Below are 12,955 nucleotides of genomic sequence, written 5' to 3'. Positions count from 1 at the left end.
AAGTCCACTTGATTTACAAATGAGAAACTACTAAAAATGCGAGGCTCTACCCAAAATTACCCTCATTTTTTGTACCAAGCCTGAGCTGTGTCGTTGGGATGTATTGATTTAGAAATCCTTGTCTTCTTAGTGTGGACTTCATTGTATTAAACGGGGGGAGTTTATGAAGCAGTGCAGAAGCATTTTGGTAGGACATGGTTCCCTGTGAGGCTGGGGAGGCCCTGGCACGGGTTTCCCAAAGAAGCTGTGGCTGCCCCATCCCTGGATGTGTCCCAGGCTGGGTTGGATGGGGCTCGGAGCAGCCTGGGATAGTGGAAGGTGTCCTTGCCCGTGACAGAGGGGACTTGGAACTGGGTGATCTTTAGGGACCGTTGCCACACAAATCATTCTGTGATTCTGTGGTTCCCTGGACTTTTCCTTCTGAAAATCCCTGCGTGCCCCTTGCGCAGTGCGCGCCGCCGGCTCCCTGCGGTGCTGTCCAGGGTGCTGACAGAGAGCCGCCCCCTCCCTTTGGAGCTCTTGCTGGAACAGCCTCTCCATTTTCAGAGCTGGTCCCAGTGGTCCCAGTCTCTTACAGCTTGGCCAAGGCATAACCATTCCAATGGAGGGGTTTCATCCTGCTTTGGGCTTAATGGGTTTCTCTAAGGGAACTTTCTCTTCCTGTAGTTTCTGGTAACATCCAGCAATTTGTGAGGATGAGAAACTGGCATTAATTTTTGAATAGGTCTTTAGTGTCCCTAAAATAACTTTTTTTCTGGAAGCTTTAGCTATTCCCAAGATAAATGAGGGTAGTGAATTTTCTTCTTGCATAATCCAGCCTGAACTTTGACACGTCGTAAGTTCTGAAAAACTTTATTTTATACACTGGAAGTAGAGACATGGGAGCTGAGCTGCTGAATTTACTGAATTGATGTTCCAGTCATGGATCTAGTGTCTGTACAGGACATTTCCCACAGCCGTTGCCCCTCACGAGGGTGGTGCTGGCAAAAGAAGGCAAGAACTGAGAGACTCCCTGCAATTCTCTCAGACCTTCCTGGTGGTGTCCATCTAACACAGAATCAGGAACTAGACTGGAGAAGGCAGAAGGAAATAAAAGTGGATTGTGGGGTGAGAGAGGGAGGAGTTCACGTCCCAGGGAGAACTCCTGGGAGATGGAAAGTACGTTGTCAGTCAAATGAGAGAGTCTTGTTAGTTTGCATCTTCCTTCCTGCTGTCTGCACACTTACAGAAATTTGCTGTCCAAAAAGTATCTTTTAAGGAAGAGCCTCCCCTTCTCCAGACTAAGATAAAAGAGTTTTCGTTCACCCCAAATTTCTTTTGGACAGAATTGGCATTGTCTTGTTTTTAATTGCCTTATAGAATCATGAAATCATTAAGGTTGTAAAAGAGCTCCAAGATTATCAAGGATACTCAGGAATTTTCCTCAGCATTTTCTGCAGCTTTACAGCTTACTCTAAAAGTAGTGTAAAGTTCAGAGAATACCTGAATAGGTAAAATATTTAAATAGTAAAGAGAAAATATACAAACAAATCAGAGAATTCTAGTTTTGCATGGATTTTCATGGGAAAAGAAAACACAGCTGGAGGTAAAGGCCAAGGCAAGGCAGAGAATTTAAAATTAACCTCCTGGGTTTTTGCTGCATGGCATCTCATCTCCTCTCAGTTCAAAAGTGGAGCTGATGCCACACCAGTGATGACGTGGAGATGTCACAGAAGTTCCTGAGCAAGACACACTGTAAGTTGCACTTGGTTTTGTTTAAATGTAGGATGGCTTCCATAACACATTCATGCTAAACTTTAAAGTTTCCTTTCATTTTTGAGTACAAGCAAATATTAATGTAGAAACATAATTGCACAAAAGGGATTTGTGTTTGATTTTTTTCATTTTGCATTCAGGAAGTATTTCCACCTGTTTGTCCACTTGCAGAATTGTTACACAATGCCTTTAGTTCTGTAATAATTCGAGAGTTCTGAAAATCTTCATGCTTTAGCATACATTCATAGTCAGTATTTGTTATAAGACAAACAGTCCAGTCAGTTATGTGTTTTTTTGTGGGGTTGTTCTTGAAACATTTTCTTCTCCTGGAGTTTTGAAAATGTGACCAAATTAAGCACAAAAGCTGTGTTGCCTAAGGAAAAAAGTCTTGATAAAGCTCTGAAGTAGCAGTGCATTAGTCAGTGAGAGTACCTTGCCATGGTATTGTCAACTCTAAAGCATGAGCAGAACAAATGGTGATGATCACTTTTCTACTGCAGACCTTTTTTTCAGAAATACATATTTATGTAATACTCATAGCACAGTAATAAGGAAAAAAATATTTAAGATAAATAATGCATACCAAGTCCTCAATCTGGATGAAGAAGGGATTTTCAGCTGTTGTGCTGGGCAGTTTTGGTTTTGAAATTGTGTTTACTGGAAGTTATAGAATGGTTTGGATTGGAAAAGATCTCTTTAGACCATTGGGTCCAGCCATTCCCCCAGCACTGCCAAGGTCACATCCACATGGCTGTTAAACCCCTCCAGGGATGGTGTAGTGAACAAGTAAAAAGTAAGGAATGTTTCTCCAACGCCTCTCTGAATATTAAGTTTTGAAAGTTAGTCTTGAACTGCCTCTAATAAAAATTTTAGCAATGGCTTTATTTTAGAAAATAAGGCACCCTGTTTGAAGGCCATTAAAATCACCTGTTGATACATCAGGCAAACAAGCAATAAAGTTTTGATAAATGAGAAAAGCAAACATCCTGCATCAAGGAAGCTTTGCCTGGATGCCAATGAGCAGCCAATGAACTTTAAGGGAGCAGAGACGAAGTTCTCCCCAGACATGCTGTTCCTCTAAGGTAGATAGATACAACATGGCCACTCTGTAAGCCAGTGTCCAACCTGCTGCAGCTTTCAAAACCCACCAAGTGTCAGAGTCTTTGCTGTGTGTGCTGTTATTTGCTGTTCTGGCTGCTTGTGCCCCACCCTGCTGGTCCTGCTGCTGTGGCTCTGCCCTGCTGCTGACTCGCTGGCAGCTCTTGGAGGGACTTCACTGGGGATGGTTTTCCCCATTGCACTCCATGAGCCAGGACAGGACTCACAGAGGAGGTAACCCCTGTCCTGTGCTTCTCGTCTTTGTTCTTCACATTTCCCTACTTTTCTATTTTATCTCTTTCTTCTTTATGAAAAAAAAAAAAAAAGGCAGCTGAATAATCACTTTGGATTCCAACATTTAAGCTCATTTGGGTTTTAATCTTGTTTTCCACTATGCTGAGAACCTAATTCCTTTCTGCAGTTTTAGACTGGGGCAAAACTCACCATCCTCACCTTAAGTGGATCAGAACAAATGGGGATTCCACCACTGCCCTGGGCAGCCTGTGCCAGGGCTGGATGGCCCTTTCCAGGAGGAGTTTTCCTAAACAGCCACCCTAAACCTCCCTGGCACAGCTTGAGGTCATTTCCCCATGTCCTGTCTTTTGTTACTCAGGAGAACAGACCAGTCCCAATCTGGCTGCACCCTCCTGGCAGGGAGTTGTGCAGAGCCAGAAGGTCTCCCCTGAGCCTCCTTTTCTGCAGGCTGAGCCCCCCCAGCTCCCTCAGCCACTCCTGGTGTTCCAGCCCCTTCCCAGCTCCATTCCCTTCTCTGGACACTCCAACCCCTCAGTGCCTTTCCTGCAGAGGGGAGCCCAGAACAGGCTCCCAGATTCACACTGCCTCAGCAGGGCCAGCGCAGTGAGCTGTTTAATGGCTGATCATAAAAGCATTTGGCTTTCATGATAAATCCTATGTATATTGCTTCTTTTAAATGTATTTAAACACCTTTGGCTAGGAATCAGTCTAACACTGAGCATTTGCATGTTCTGTGCTGGCACTTTTCTCGCTGAACAGGTCGTGGAAATAGTGTATGTGGGCTTTTTTGAGGGGGGGAGTTGGGGGAGAAGAATCATTTGGCTGCTTCAGATTAACTCTGTATTAATTGTGGAGGAAGTTATCTACATTTGCCACAGAGCTATTGAGCTGGTAAGGTTAAATGTAAGAATTAAAGTGGAGGAAGGGAAGAGCATGCTGGAAGAATATTTGAGATAGGCTGAGTAAAAAAGATAATCCCTAGAAAAAGAGATCTAAACAGTTAGAGAATCCTAGAATGGTTTGTGTTGGAAGGGACCTTAAAGCCCATCCAGTTCCACCCCCTGCCATGGGCAGGGACACCTTCCACTATCCCAGGTTGCTCCAAGCCCTGTCCAGCCTGGCCTTGGGCCCTTCCAGGGATGGGGCAGCCAGAGCTTCTCTGGGCACCCTGTGCCAGGGACTCACTGGCCTCACAGGGAAGAATTTTCTCCTAATATCTAATCTAAACCTACTCTCTGTCAGTTTGAAGCCATCCCCCCATGTTCTTGTGTATAGTCTCTCTCCATGCAAATCTAAGCTGACAGTGCCTTAACAAAAAAAGTTGAAGCAAGCCTTGCAGATGAAGGCACTGTGGCAGGGGAGAAGTAGATTTTTACTTTAGCCGTGATTTTAAAAGAGAAAAAAAGCAAATTCTGAAATTGTTGATAAACCATTTAGAAAACCACATTTTCCCAGATATGGGATGTCGAGTGGCTGATATTTCTGTTCCTTGCCCCCTTTATTCTGCACCATGCATTTCTTTTCTAATGAACATCTCAGGCTGTGCCTACTTTTGATTAGAAGTGAAGCTGATTTACTTGCACAAGGCGGGGAAAAGGCAGTCTTACATGTGAAATAAATTGGAAAACCTTGATAAGAAAATGATGAAAATGCCCAGATATTTTCTGAGGGTAAAAAGCATCCTTAGTGACTCCTTTGAGAAGCCTCACCCTTAATTTTAAGTCTTCTAAACTGGGCCAACGGGCTTGAGCACATCATTTCTGCCCCTCACCAAGGGTGAAGTGAGTGCATAACACTGCAACAAATCACCAGGGGATCTTACTGACAGTGTCACTAAAATTACAGCACATCCCTTGTCACTGTAAACGTTTGTGTGTCGTGTAACTGTTGGCTTCACTCTCTTCTCCTTGTCTTGCAAACTCTTCCTTACTGGAATTGTTTATTACTACATGTAGACAGACCTTGGCACCTCCTGTCAACTGCTCTCTAGGCCAACATTAAATTTTGTTTTAGAGGCAGGTTTTTTAGACACATATTTTATAAAGTGGTGCAATTCCAGTCTTTGCCCCAAGCCCATCTTTGATGATACCAAGATGTCTGGAAGAGTTTCCTCCTCAGTTCTCTGTATTTCTCATTGCCAGGGCTTTTTTCTAAATTGCAGCCATCTGTTGTGAGTCTGCACTGCATGGGTTAAAGTTTATTTTTATATTAAAACAAGCTTTCATTATGTTTTCCCTCTTCCCCCCTTTCTCCCACCCCCCCAGTTTGGAACTTTAGGCTTTCTAGTTAAGCTTTTATGGTGGCCACAAACAGGTGTGTGCTTTACAGAGGGTCTCATTCTGCAGCTCCCACTGGCATCCCTGGCCTCCTGAACTCCCTTTTGCTACCTCCTTCCCCCTCAATAATTTTTTATGAATGATAGCTTTTCAGCACCCTGGGAACAGCTCGTTGGGAAGAACACTCTTTGTGGGGCACAGGCAAATCCTGCCCATTTCTCTGAGGGTTTTCTGTGAAAGGGCTGGCTCTGTGCTGCAGGTATGACGTGCGTGCGCACTCCCCCTCCCCGCTGGCACCCCCAGCTCCCCCCTCCATGATTCACTGTGATAAATCTGCTTTTTAATAAATGCTGGTAGGCTCTCACCACAGGTGCTTCTCAATTAAAATCCACTTTGTTTAAAAACTGCAGGCTTGTTTAACTGAGCCCCTGGGGAGAGTTGTCAGATCCCAGGATAGGTGACACAGATGGATTGGTGACCCTCTGGAGCTGCATTGAAAATACCATATCCTGGGGGACCAGAGGGCAGCACCACTCTGAAAACAAATCCTCACATTTGAGAATCCCTGCGACTTGTCATTTCAGTGTGGGGCCTTTTTAATCCATCTTTTAACATTTTGTTTTGTTCCTGCTACCCTTCTCACACCCCCTCCCCCCCCAAGTACTTTCGCCTTCTTTCTAGTACTGATTTCGCTATTTAGAAAATACAAAGGTAAAAGGAACATTTATTTTTTTTTCCAAGAACAGTCTGTCTTTTCTAAAGACATTTAAAGATTCCAAAGATATTTAAAGATTCCAAAGATATTTAAAGATTCCAAAGACATTTAAGTATTCTAAAGATATTTAAAGTATTCTAAAGATATTTGCAAGAAATTAATTGAAATGGCAAAGCAGGGTGTGGAAAAAAATATTTGGAAAAAAAAAAGAAAAAGCAAATTGAAAGTGAATTGCTTTTTTTAATTATTATTTTATTTTTAAAGAGAAAGGAAAATGTACTCTTCAGTGATCTGAACTTTTCCCTGCCTTCTTAGACGTGTATTTTTAGCATTTTGAATACATGTAATGTTCTCAGATATTGCTTACCAGAGCACTTTGCAATAACTATAGAGGGTGGATGGGATGACTCAGGGGACTGGTAATTGAATGCGGAGCCTTTTCACCTCCAAGTCCCCAGTTTGAATGGAGCCCAAGCTGAGAGCGACCTCGTGGTTACCCTCAGATGGGTGTTTAGTGGCCTGTCTGAAGTGAGTTGGTGGTCTCAGTCCAGCTCTTGGCAAGCAGCTCCCACATCACAGCAACCACGGCCGCGGTCGGTGCCAATTATCAGCCGGGCTGGCAGCGCTGGCAGCAGGGAAGGATGGAATTAGAGTGTGCTGTGCTGCTCCTGCTGTCAGAGGTGGTCCCTGCTGCCCTGGCAGCCCTGCAGCAGCAGCAGCAGCAGCAGCAGCAGCTGGGTTTGGTGCTGTTGGCCTTGTGGGATGTGTGTTCCTGTACTCTGGGGTGACGGCAGCCCCCCAGTGCTCAGCTGGGTCCCTGTGTGGGTTTGGTTTTGCTTCGCCTCTGCAGGTTGTCAGTCCCTTGGTTCAAGGGCATCTCCGTGCATGGGGGTTTCCTACACACCCTTTGTCAGTCGGAGTTGTCTCCTGACAACCCATGCTAAGCGTGCCAAAAATGGGATTCTTCACATCTGTGAGTCCAGAGAAGGGAATGGAACTGGGGAGAGGGCCTGGAGTACCAGGAACAGCTGAGAGAGCTGGGGAGGCTCAGCCTGGAGAAAAGGGGGCTCAGGGGGAACCTTCTGGCTCTGCACAGCTCCTGACAGGAGGGGGAAGTCAGGCTCTGCTCCCAGGGAACAAGGCACAGGACAAAAGGAAATGGCCCCAAGCTGTGCCAGGAGACAGGTTGGACATCAGGAGGAATTTCTTCACCAAAAGGGTGTCAGGCATTGGCAGGGATGGCCAGGGAGGTGGTGGAGTCCCCACCCCTGGAGGTGTCCAAGGAATACCTGGATGTGGCACTCAGTGCTCTGCTCTGGGTGACAAGGTGGGGATCAGTCACAGGCTGGACTCGGTGGCCTTGGAGGTGTTTCCCGACCTGAATGGCTCTGTGAGTCCAGGATTTCAGTCCCTTGGTTTGATAACAGTAGTCACACTTCTGGTCACTCTCCGCTCCCAAAGTTTCTATACCACCCCATTATTTTGCAGTCCTCTTTCTGAAGTGGTTTTACATTTTATCTAAAGCTTTTTTATTTTTTCTGAAGCTAAACTAAAATGTAGTCATTTTGAAAGTGTGAGGACAAAACAGAAAATTCTTATCCTTTAAAATCCCTTATAGCTGAAAAAAAAAAAAAATCTTGCATAAATTTCTTGTATTTTGGGAGTTTAACCCTCACAGAGATTCTGAATGGAGCTTTAATGGATTCCAAAGGCCACAGAGGATCCCTCTGCTGGCAGTAAGATTTTGGGTTGATAAACAAATCTTATCTGTGGCAATCTTTCTGCAAAATCATGACAATTTTCATATGTTAAAGAAAAGTTGAAGTGAATATGGTTTGCAACATTTTATGCTGAGAGACAGCTCTTTCCAAAAACGGGGAGTTCATTTTTCACATTCTACATTTCATTCAAGGGAATGATAGTAACACAATTCTAATCAAAATAGAGTGGGTTTTTCCCCAAGTACTAAAATAAGTCCCCTAGAAACCCATTTTTTATTTTTTCCCCCGACTCTTAATTTTAACTGTGGTTTCTGTAAAAATAAACATTTCCTCAAGGTATTGGCAGCCCAAATAGAGATGCTGAAACTGAATGTAACAAGAGTGACCTTATGAGGATTTTTTACCTCTAAATTGAGACAAATGACTGAAGTGAATAGCACAAATAGAAACAATGTAGATTTTTAAGCTTTTGATTAAGCTTAAAAATTTAAGCTGGTGTTAGTAAAATGGTAAGGAGGATTTTGTATAAAAGGAGATCTAAGTATTCCCTGTTGAGGAGGACAGGGATGCAACTTTTGAAATCTGTAGTTTAGGTTGGGATAACATCCTGCTGCACATCCAAGTTACTAGTTAGGTGGATTTCCTCATTTCTGGTCACTCACTGATAGATGATTTGGCCAGGCTTCCCTTTGGAGGGGATGGATTTGGGCTATCTTTGCAGAATATGGTTTATTTTTATCCAGCAGGAAGGTATAAGGAGCCAGGTGGGAGGCCAGCTTTCTGGCTGGGAGCAGCACTGCTGGAGATGAAGGGAAGCCTGGCTCAGGGCTCTCTCTTGTCTTTTGGACAAGCTCAGGAAATTAACTCTTGGAAGGGTCTACAAGGATAAACCCATGCTTGGTGTCTTGAGCAGTCCAGAAGAGAGGCAAAAATAATTGCTGTTTGCAGGTTGAGATCAGTGGGCAAAGCCAAGAAGAGGTTGTGAGTGATTTGCCTCGCTGAGAAACAGATGTGTCCCTCACCTGGAGCTGATGGTGGTAGAGCTTTCCCTCTTGGAAGCCTAGGCAGGAAGGAGGGCTGTGCATAACCCTGCCCTGAAAACTTGTCTTGGAGCACGTGTTCCTGGTGGAAGTGCTCTAAGTGGTGAGGAGATGAAGCCTTCTAAATAATGATGGTTTATGGAGGAGGTGACGCTTTCTTCTCACAAAGGAAGGACATGGCAAGGTCACTCTGTCTTGGCTCAAGAATGTCAGGAAGGAGGCCTCCACTCAAACCAAAGCCCTAGGAGTGGGGCTATCACCATTTCTTCCTGCTCAAATAGAATTCTTGTTCAAGGCACTTCCAAATAAGGGTGAGGAACTGAGCGCTGCAACCGCAAGATGACAGTGCAAGGCTGTTGAAACCAAGACTCCTTTTTCTTTCTACTTAAAATAATCCATGTCCAGCCATGAATCAAAGTGCCTCTCTAACCTGCCTTGCTCCAAAATAGACTGACAGAAACATACACAAATCCTCCTGGAAAAATAAATGATGAGAAAAGCTTTAGCTGGAAACTCCAGAGTAAGAATGATTAGCAAGCTGCACTGTTGACTTAACGTGATTTAAATCATGGGCTAATTGTTCATCTCAAGGCTAAAAATGCCATGATGTGTGAGGTGAGAACAAGGCACCTAGAAATTACACAGCAAAAGTAGCATTTGCATAATATGGTAACACTAGAAGCAAAAGAGAGAGAACAAGGGGCAGAATTTCCTGGCTGGTATGAATTAGGCTGAAGTCAGTGGAGCTTTACTAATCCATACCTTTGAAACCCTCCCCTTCAGCGTGCCAGTGCTGCAGCAGCAGTGAGCCATGGGATAGCTGTTGAGATGCCTCACTGAAGTAAGAACCAAACCACTGTGCCACTGAGGGAAAGAAGGAAAGAGCAATTTTAGCATGTAAGATTGGGGCAGTGCTGTCAGGGTGGGACCAGGCTGGAGTTTGCCAGAGCTTGAGCCCACTTACACTTTGCATAAACTCCTAAATATTCGGGAAGCCTTTCCATGATGTTTTGATTTCAAAAGCTATCTGGCAGCCTGAGTGCCCATACCTAACAATTAAACCAATAAATTCAGAGGCCAGGCTTTAAAGTTCAGAGCTTCAAATGCTCTCAACTAGTGCATTATTCATGGGCTTGGTTTTTTCCTTTGATATCTCCCTATGGTGTGATCTGTATAGCAGAAGAGAACCCACATCTGTCTGTTTACACCACCCTAGAAATTCTTGTGGGCAAACAAAAAAGTCAACCACAAATAACTGCTGGGCTACCAACAAACATAGAATCTGGAGTGCCTCCACCCACCTGCCATCAGGCAGACTTCTAAATCTCATTTGAAATGGGAAAAGTCAGATCAGGGTGGGAGAGAGAAGTAGAGGGAGGGCTGGAGGAAAAAAAAAAAACTAGATTGAAAGACTAACCTGAAATGAGCAGAACTAGGAATTTTGTTGGTTTTTTTGTTTTGTTTTTGTTTGGTTGGTTTTTTTTTACATGGAGTAGGTCCCATGTGGGCCCTGAGCTGAGCATCATGGCATGGCACAGTGGCCATCCTTCAGTCAGATCCTTTGACTCACTGTGGGGTTGAGGACTGAACCCATTTGTGCTAAAAGAGGGCAGGTTCTTCTGAGCTGTGTCTTGAGGAAAGGGGAACAGAAAAGGTAAACCACTTTAAAATTCATGAAACATTCTCCAATAGGATGCTGGGAAAGGCTGTAAATTCCTGTTTCATTTGAGCCACTGGGGACTCTGGTCATTCTCAGCTGAGCTGCAGGGTCTCTTTACATTGTTGTGGGTCTTATTGAAGGGAGTTACAATTTCCATTGGCTTGAAAAGCTTCCCAAAGTTTCCAGTGATGACTTCCTTACCAAGGCTTTCACTCATCCAGATATTTTTCATGTACCTGAACTAAAATATCTGGGTAGTGTTCTCAAAATCAATGGAACTAGTTACATGCTTAAAAGTAGGCATCCACAAAGTTGGATCTCATCCTATGATCCTTTAATTCTTGAGAAGTATGGAAAAGACTCTCATTTATTAAGCTGATCCTAGATGATGCTTCTTGATTTGCAGTGTTCAGAGAGTTTTAATTGTTATTTTTCTCACACTAATATGGAATCACTTGGATGTTTCACCTTAACTTGATTTATGACTAAGAAAATAAAGCCATGGTGGAGATGAGGATTTCACTGTCCACAAATAGCTTTTCAGTCAGGTGTTACATCTGTTTCTGAGATTTTAATTCTAGGTGAGGTGATTTCTCCCCAGTGCAGATCATCTCATGTGCTGGAGTATACCACCCTGATGTTGACTCCCCTGCTTGGAAGTTTGTTCATCTTACAGCTTTTATTTCCTGAATCTGGGGAACAGTTTTTCCCCTTCCAGCTGTGCTCAGTTTTCTGAGAAAGGGGTGCTTTTTTGACTCGTCCTGACTTTCTCCCTTGTTCTGTTTACCCTTGCTGCAGAAGATGGCCACAATTCCTCCATTTCGTGCAAATTGGAGGTAGTGCTGGGGTCCCTGGCAAGTTCCCAATACAGGTCTCAGATGACTTAAATGCTTCCCATGGGTACATTGACACATTATTGAGCAATTACATTCTCTTGTGGCAGTCATCTGTGGAATAAGCAAACTGCCCCTGTGAGCCCCACGGTGATATCATGCACCATAAATGCATGCCTGGCCTCCATTGTGTCAACAATCCCTCACGTTCTCAAAGGCAGAAATGCCAGTATAGTTCTCAAACTACACTGACTAATAAACAGGTTCGTTTTATTACTTGTTTCTACCTTGAAGGGCAAGATTAAATTTAATTTATAAGGCTACCGTAAAAGGAGAAGGCATATGGGTAAGCATGAAGTGATTATTTGTTTATTCACTCTAAATTTATTAATTTGGGGTTTGGGGAGCGAAAAGGGAGGCCAACAGAACAGAGTGACTTACATTTAAGTCTAATTTTTTTTTGTTCTGGCTAGGGGAAGGTTGGTCATGAAGATCATTTACTCATCAATAACTTTGGCAAGACTGTGACATACATTACTGATAACTCCCAGATCTGCTTGCACAAGCAGAATATTTATGCAACAAGATGTCAAGTAACACTCTCCTGAATATCAGGAGATCTTTGATTACACAGTGTAGTGTAAAGGTAATGGTGTAATGAGTCTTTTTTACCCCTCCCTTCAAAAAACTTGTGTCTAAATGTTTTGTAAAACTTTGAAAACTCCCAAGGACAAAGTGTAACTAAAAAGGTGTCATAGCTGCTTGTGTCCTCATTAACAGCTATCATTAATGAGCTAGCCTGTGCCCTGGTGCTTTCTCCAGCCTTTGTGTGTCCTTCAGTGATGTGTGCTTGAGGCTGATCGCTCTCAGCCCGGCACAAGGGGAATTTGGGGTACCCAGCCCTCACCCCTAGCACCCCCAAGTCCTTCCCCAAGGCTGCTCTGGATGACACTGTCCTCAGATAAGTTTTATGGCCACCAGGTGTGTTGAGACCCCTGAAAGAGGGAAGCCAGAATCACCCTGAGGTGGCTGTGAGAGCGCAGCGCGTCCCGCACGCCAGGCCAGTCGGGTCGTTCCCCGTGGATCTTTGTTGTGGCTGGGGACAGAGCACAGATCCCAGCGTGCTTTTCAGGGTTGTAGAGTATTATTCAGTCTGGTTGAATGACTACCCTCTGCTTTGTCATCAGAGAATATTTATGACCATCGAAGGAAGGCTGAGTTCCTGGAGACGGGATAACGCACGGCTTTCTGCTGCCAGACGCAGAGTTCCTTTCCGTGGTCACACCAATGTTTGTTCATACTCCCACGGACACCACAACTTTTTTGGATAAGGAAGAAGATGATGGAACACAGATGAGGGAAAGAAATGGCCTCAGAGAACTTGGATACGTGGGGGTATTTTTACCCTTTGGGGTTTTTTCTTCCTGAATTTCAATGAGTGACTTATTGGAAACTTCTTTGGGTTTGAAGTGTTTTTTTTCTTGTTCCACACACACGAAACTGTTTTGGGTTGTTTTGTTTGTCTTTGTTTATAATGCAGCTGAGATAGGGTGACTTGATATTTTTAAAATAGAAAACTGATGCCTTCTGAGGGAAGAGGCG

Source organism: Fringilla coelebs (genome assembly GCF_963513975.1).
Source record: "Fringilla coelebs genome assembly, chromosome: 5".
NCBI classification, from domain to species: Eukaryota; Metazoa; Chordata; class Aves; order Passeriformes; family Fringillidae; genus Fringilla; species Fringilla coelebs.
This window is presented reverse-complemented; position numbering follows the sequence as displayed.